Here is a 7,783-nt window from a genome sequence, read left to right as displayed (position 1 = left end):
GAAAGCCTGGAGCAAAATTGACTTGAATTTCTCTTCCAAATATTAAGCTGTTCATTTAAATTATATTTATTTTGTTTTGGATTATTGTGAGACCTGTTATTTGGATGACAATAAGGTATCCTTCAATTTTGTGTCAAAATATTAGTAAGTGTCATTGTAATTTATACTATTGATTGGATCTATATTGATACTTTTTTGGCTAATTATTCTTTGTTTGAAAGTTGCTTTAGCTTTCCTTGTAGCAACTTTTTATCATTGTTTGATTTCTTGATTTGCATAAGCTTTGATTATGATCCCTTGGGCATTGAAAGTTCATTACTTTTTCATTTGTTGATAAAACACTTTGAGTCTTTGCTTTTTATTTTTTAACTTTTTAATTTGTTTAGGCAACCTTTGATTAAGGTTCTTTAGGTGGAAACTTTTTTCATCATTTTCTGATTTATATATTTTTTGGAATCTTGATTTTGATGTTCAAACATATCATCACACTATTTCATATCTTTTGACTTATTGATTTGTGCAAGTAATTTTTTGATTGTGACATTTCATGCGGGAAATTTCATTATCTTTAAAAAGGGTGCTATTGAGCATGACTTCCTTGTAACATTCTGCAATGCTATCTTTTTCTTCTTACATAAGGATGACAAATGAATTTTTTGTCATATTTAACATTAAAGTTTCCAATGTTTCTATCTAGAGTGTGTTGAGAAACCACAAAGTAGATAATGATGATTTCTCCTAACTCGATAATTACTTGTGAAGATTTATTGGTTTTCTTATTAATATTATGTTCTCCTCATCAAGCAATTACCCAAAGCACAAAGATCACAAAGAGATGGAACACTAGGAATTACGTTCAAAGCCAAGGCAAAACCTCACAAGGGGGAAACCCCAAAAATCCTCTTCTTCTGGAATTAGATCAAGTGAGATATCCAAGACTCAAGAACACAAAGACCCAAGTCAACCCTCCTTCAAATCTCCTCCAACCAAGTCAAAGTCAATGCAAGTAAACACTGGTCAAAACATAGAAAGTCGGACTTGCAATTCAGACATGCAATTTAGATCTATAATTTCGCGGAGATGCCCTAGTTCCCTCGCACTTGTGAACAAAATCAAGCCAAAAACCATTGAATTCTCTCTCCTTTGACTTCACTATTGTTCTTCATGTATTTGGCACAAAAATCAATGTGTGGGATGAGAGGATGAATGAGGTCAAAGTGTCTTCTATTTATAGTTGTCTAGGAGGTTGAAGATGCGTCCTCTAGGGCGACTTGGCTAGGCAGAAACTGCTTGGTCTTGTGGATGACAAATTGACTTTTGACTTAAATAAAATACTTTTACTTTTTCTTACAAAAAGTCCAAATAGGACTTTGACTTAAATACATTTCTTTGAGTCATAATAATTTTTATGTCGACTCAATAAACCGTATAAGCATGAAGAACAGACTTTCACTAGCATAAAAGAAATAATAATGAATATAAAAATGAATATATATTTGCATTACATTATGAATACAAATACTGACTCTATTTACATTTTCAACACTCCCCCTTAACTAGGGAGGTATTCATAATGACACAAGACACTCTCAAATTGGAATATTCTCATAAGAGAGGATTTAGATTGATAAGCACCATCATAACCAACATTGTCAAACATAGTAATGCCTTGACTAACAAGCTCTATCTCTCCACTAGATAAGAGCACAATGTTGGGAGGCACAAATTTGTGTTGGCATTATGATTCTGGTATGGCTCTATGTTACAGATGTTGTACTTGATGGCAACACCCTCAAGTGGCAATGCTCTGATCAGGGTCTCAAAATGTTGAAAATTAAGAGGTACGCAGGAGAATAGTTCAAAAGATGCGTACACGCAGGTACACCGTGAAGGGACTGCGGCCACACACGCAGGTCACCCGTTCAGAAGGTGCGTACCCCCAGTGCACTTACTTCAAGGCAGAGAAGCGCATTCACGTGGGGTTTCTTATGTTTGGCTCGTGGTATTTAGCCCGCCATTCTTGATTCTATGGTTTTGGCCCGTGGTATCATTTTTATATTATTATTATTATTGAGCCCCATGTTTTTGGGCCCCTTGTATTGGTTATCTATGGTATTGATCCATGTTTTAGGAAGAGCTTGCCTATATAAAGCGGAGGGGATCACTTGGCCAAGCATCTTTTTGCAAATTGAATATCTTAAGATCTGAAATATTGGGTTATTGTTTTAAAAGCTTGATCTATATAAAAGTGAAGTTGAAAGCGAATCTGTGAAGGGTGATCTCTCGAGTGCATGAACAGATCTGAGCATCTGACTATCTGTGGCACACTGGTGGAACTGCCAATTCGGCCCTAACCAGAAGTACGCAGGTGATTAACAGTGCAAGTGCGTGGCTACGCAGAGCAGAAAAAGGAGAAGTGCGTGGGTACGCAGAGCAGAAGAAGGCGCAGTGCGTGGGTACGCAGCATGACAGAGGTTCAGGTGCGTAGGCACAGGGAAAGTACACGATGCTTCAGAAGCCGCAAGTGCGTGGGTACGCGGCGCGATAGCATCTGTGGGTGCGTGGCTGCAGTAGCAGTACGCGGCGCGATAGTATCTCTGGGTGCATGCCTACAGTAACAGTATGCAGCGTAATTGAAGAAACAGTGCGTGGGTACGTAGTGCGGCAAAAGGGTCTCTGCGGGTATACGCAGGGGAGCAGAAGGTGAAGTGCGTACGATCGCAGACCAGAGAAAAAAAAATTGTGTATCTGTCTTAAGATCTTTTGTTGACTGAATTTTTCTGTTGATAAGGTGTTCTGGGTTTAGTTTACTGTTATTGTGGATCTGGTTGCTGCAGTTGACTGCGTGATTTACTTGTACTTGTTGATCTCTTGATGTTTATGGATCCAGTTTGAAAATTTAAGAAAAGCGGTCCTTAAAAGAAAAGAAGTAGGGGGTTGTAGCTCCCTTCCAGGAGAGACTGGAAAACGAGAGAGAGTTGTAGCTCTCTGCAGGTTGCAGCCTGCGTACTGGTAAAGGACTGCACCAGTACAAAACCATTGTAAAAGGAGTTTCTAATTTGAAAGAAGATAGAGACATATTGCAGCAGGTGGTTTTCACCCACATTGGGTTTCCACCTTACATCTTGTGTTCTTTGGTGTGACTATCTGTTTTCTTTGTTCATGCTCATTATTTTATGGTACTGACATGCAAAAATAATTCAAAGAATAAATAAGGAATATTTATTAAAAGAACTTGATGATAATGATTCACCCCCCTCTCAGTATTATTTCCAACAATTGGTATCAGAGCAGGTCCTTCAGAGAAGCTTGATCGCTTGAAGGAAGATCATTCATCATGAGCAACTACGAGAGGGAAGCATCAATCAGGCCACCAATTTTTGATGGGACAAACTTCAATTATTGGAAGGTAAGAGTTACTGTCTATCTTCAATCTCTTGGTACAGAAGTTTGGGATATCATAGATACATGCTACACTTTTCCTTCAGCTACTCCTACAGATACGGCCGAAAAGAAGAAATATGAAACAAATGCTAAAGTAGTCAATACTCTGCTCGGATGCTTATCTCAAACAGAATTCGTGAAGGTTACGCAATATAAATCCGCAAAAGAAATATGGGACAAGATTGTCTTGAGCTACGAAAGAGATGAACAGGTAAAGCGTGCTAAACTTCAAACCCTCAGGATTCAGTATGAGAATCTCAGAATGTATAATGATGAAAGTGTGGCTAACTATTTCCTTCGGGTAGATGAGATTGTTAATTGCATGAAAAACTTGGGTGAAGAAATAAAAGAGGCTATTGTGGTTGAAAAAGTTCTAAGATCATTGTCCCCCAAGTTTGAATCTAAAGTGTCTGCAATAGAAGAAAAGGAAAATCTACGAATTCTTACTATGTCTCAGCTACACGGAATTCTAACTGCTTATGAAATGAGAAAGGGAGGTCCATCAGACAGAAGAGAAGCTGCTTTCAAGGCTTCAGGCAAAGGAGACTATTATGAAGCAAGTCACGTGCCAAAAGAAGAAGAATCAAATTTTGTCAGAAATCTTCAAAGGGGAACTGGAAGGTTCACAGGTAAGTTACCTTTTAAATGCTTTGCTTGTGAAAGAGTAGGTCATTATGCTGCAAAATGTCCTCATAAGGATAAAGGAAAGGAACCTGCTAGATGGAACAAGAAACAGATTGCAAATAAGAAAAGCTACTACACTCATGAAGATAGTGATGGTCTATCAAATAGTGACGAAGATGAACGAGGTAATGACTATAAACTCTTAATGGCATTTGAAGATGATGATTACATGGATGCTATAGATGTGGATAGCTTTTGTGAAGAAATTGCTAGACTCAAGACATGTATAGAAGAAAAGAATAGGATCATTGATACTCTACAACTTCAAATTGATGAAAAAGAAAAATATCTTGAAAAATTAGAAGGCGAAATTGTTGGTCTTAGAAAAGAGATTGAGAAAATAAAGGCTATTAATCTTAAGTTTGTCAAAGGATCTGAAACTCTGGATGAGATCATCAATGTACAGCGCTCTCCTCTAAACAAGACAGGTCTGGGCTATAATGGAGAAACTTCTCAAGCATCCACCTCAAAGAGTTATCTTGATGCAGCAAGAAGGAATGAGCAAAAGCACAATGGATATCACCAAGTAAAGCAGGGACCAATTACAAATAAAGACTATCAGGCAAATCAGGGGCAATCCGTCTTAAGGATGAACAAAAGCTACAACCAGCCACAGGTAAAATCCTTTCAATTTTCTTCAAGAATGAATGACAATAGAAATTACAATCGTTTGGCCGGAAGATTTGATAACCGCAGAAATTTCTTCAATGGACAATGCTTTTCTTGCCATAACTTTGGTCACAAAGCAGCTCAATGTGTTGCATATAAAACGATCATGACTAGAGAAGCTCAAAAACAAAGAAGTATGACCGAGATTACAAAAAGGACCTATAACAACTTTTCGGTTCTTGAAAATGAAGTCGAATGTTCTATTTGCAATAACTTTGGTCATGAAGATTCTGAATGCAGGAGCAGGTTTCAGCAGACAAAGGAACAAGCCTCAAGCACCAAAACATGGAGAATAAAGGAACCACAAACAGAAAGATGTGGGATAGCATTTTATGCAGAGGGACAGGAAAATCTATGGTACATTGACAATGGATGTTCGAAGCATATGACAGGTGATAAAGAAAAACTTGAATCATATTCTGCTCTAGAAAAAGGAAAGAAAGTTTCTTTTGGAAATGATACTCCTGCAACTATAAAACGAAAAGGCACTGCTCAGTTAAAAGAAAAGGTCAAAGCTGGAAATGTTTTGTATGTTGATGGATTGAAACATAATCTTCTAAGTGTCAGCCAGATGTGTGATCAAAGAACCGAGGTGATATTCAGATCAAATGGATGTCTTGTTCGTGATCTTGATACAGGTAAAACAGTGATCAAAGGTAAAAGAACTCCAAATAATCTATACATATTTGAAGAAGGACAACAACAATGCTATCTGAGCAAGGATGATGAGCACTGGTTATGGCACCAGAGGTTGGGGCATCTAAGTTTTTCACAAATAAGGAAAGCATGCAAATATCAGGCAATTCGTGGTCTTCCAGATATCAAAGTTCCAGACAACACCATATGCAAATCATGTCAATTTGGAAAGCAAACCAGAACTACCTTTCCGGAAAAGGAAGGATCAGCTAGCATGCCTCTTGAGCTAGTACATACAGATACATGTGGTCCATTCAGGAAAAGGACACCTTGAGGAGAAGAATACTTGATATTATTCATTGACGATTTCTCCAGGTTTGTCTGGTTAGGAATTATGAAGCACAAAGATGAAGCATTCGAAAAATTCAAATCCTTTAAAGCCTTGGTTGAAAATGAATCAAGATACAAAATTAAGTGCTTTAGATCCGAAAGAGGTGGGGAGTTTACCTCAAACGAATTTTTCGATTTCTATGAAGAAAATGGGATAAGAAGAGAATTCTCTACAGCTAGAACTCCTCAGCAAAATGGAGTGGTGGAAAGAATGAACAGAACTGTCCAACAAATGGCTCGTGCTATGCTTGATGAATCTCGAACTCCCGCAACTTTCTGGGGTGAAGCAGCACATGTTGCGGTTATTATTCTCAACAAAACAAATGTCCGAGTGAACAGCACTCAAACCCCTCATGAGCTCTGGTATGGTGAGACTCCTTCGGTAAAGCACTTCAGAATCTTTGGGAGCAAATGCTATATTAAAAATACTGATGAGAAACTTGGCAAACTTGAACCTAGAGCAGATGAAGGCATCCTTCTTGGTTATTCTCCACACAGCAAAGCATACAAGTGCTATAATAAAAGACTTGGAAGAATTGTTGACAGCATTGATGTAGTGGTTGATGAGAAGGGATACATTCCTAGGCAAGTAAATCATGAAGATATCGAAGAAGATGAAGGCCATCCTCAAAGACAGAATGATGAAGAAGAAGAACCTCAAGAAGAACCAGAGGGCAGATAAGGATAGAAGAGAAGACTCCATCCAGATATGTTCAGAAGAATCATCCAGAATCTCAGATTTTGGGACAGAAAGAAGTAGGTGTACAAACAAGAAGAACAATTGCAGAAGCTTCAAGCTATTTGGCATTACTCTCTTCCACTGAACCACAAAATGTGAAAGAGGCATGCAAAGATGAATGTTGGGTCAAAGCAATGGATGAAGAACTTGAGCAGATCGAAAAGAACAACACTTGGGAGCTGGTTCCTAGACCAAAGGATAAGAATGTTATAGGAACAAAATGGGTCTTCAAAAATAAATTGAATGAAAATGGAGAAGTAATTAGAAACAAGGCCAGACTTGTTTGTAAAGGGTATGCGCAGCAAGAAGGAATAGATTTTGAAGAAACTTTTGCTCATGTTGCAAGACTTGAGGCCATCCGAATGTTCCTTGCTCTCTCAAGCTTTCAAAACTTCAAAGTATTTCAAATGGACGTGAAATCAGCCTTTCTGAATGGAGACTTGGAAGAAGAAGTATACATTGAGCAGCCAGATGGTTTCATTCTTGGAAATGATCCAAATCTTGTATGCAGATTGAAAAAGGCTCTCTATGGCCTCAAACAAGCTCCAAGGGCTTGGTACTATCGTTTGGACAAATATCTTCATCAACAAGGTTTTTCAAAAGGATCAGCAGACAGCAATCTTTATATAAAAGTTGAAAATGACAAATTGCTGATACTTGTTGTGTATGTAGATGACATTATCTTTGGCAGCAATGAAGAAGCTATGAGTCAAAGCTTTGCCTTGGTGATGCAGAAAGAATTCGAAATGTCCTTGCTGGGAGAACTGACATATTTTCTTGGTTTGCAAATCCAACAAAAAGAAGGAGGGATCTTTTTGTCCCAAACCAAGTATCTCAAGCAGATTTTGAAGAAATATGGCATGGAAGATGCAAAACCAGTATATACACCCATGGTCACAGGATGTAGCCTCAGTGCAAATGATGAATCAGCAACAGTGCATCAACCAACCTACAGATCTATGATTGGAAGTCTACTTTATTTGACAGGTACCCGACCAGACATCATGCATGCAGTGGGAATAGTTGGAAGATTTCAAGCAAATCCGAAGGAAACTCATCTTCAGGCAGTGAAGAGAATCTTTAAATATCTTCAAGGGAATCAAAATTATGGCTTATGGTATCCTAGAGATACAGATCTCACACTTCATGCTTATACAGATGCAGATTGGGCAGGAAGCGTGGATGACAGGAAGAGCACAAGTGGTGGTGCGTTCTTTATGG

Source organism: Pinus tabuliformis, chromosome 7, assembly GCF_031772625.1.
Source record: "Pinus tabuliformis cultivar Carrire ecotype Pingquan chromosome 7, CPIR1, whole genome shotgun sequence".
In the NCBI taxonomy this organism is placed as follows: domain Eukaryota; kingdom Viridiplantae; phylum Streptophyta; class Pinopsida; order Pinales; family Pinaceae; genus Pinus; species Pinus tabuliformis.
Note: the sequence above shows the minus strand (reverse complement) of the source record.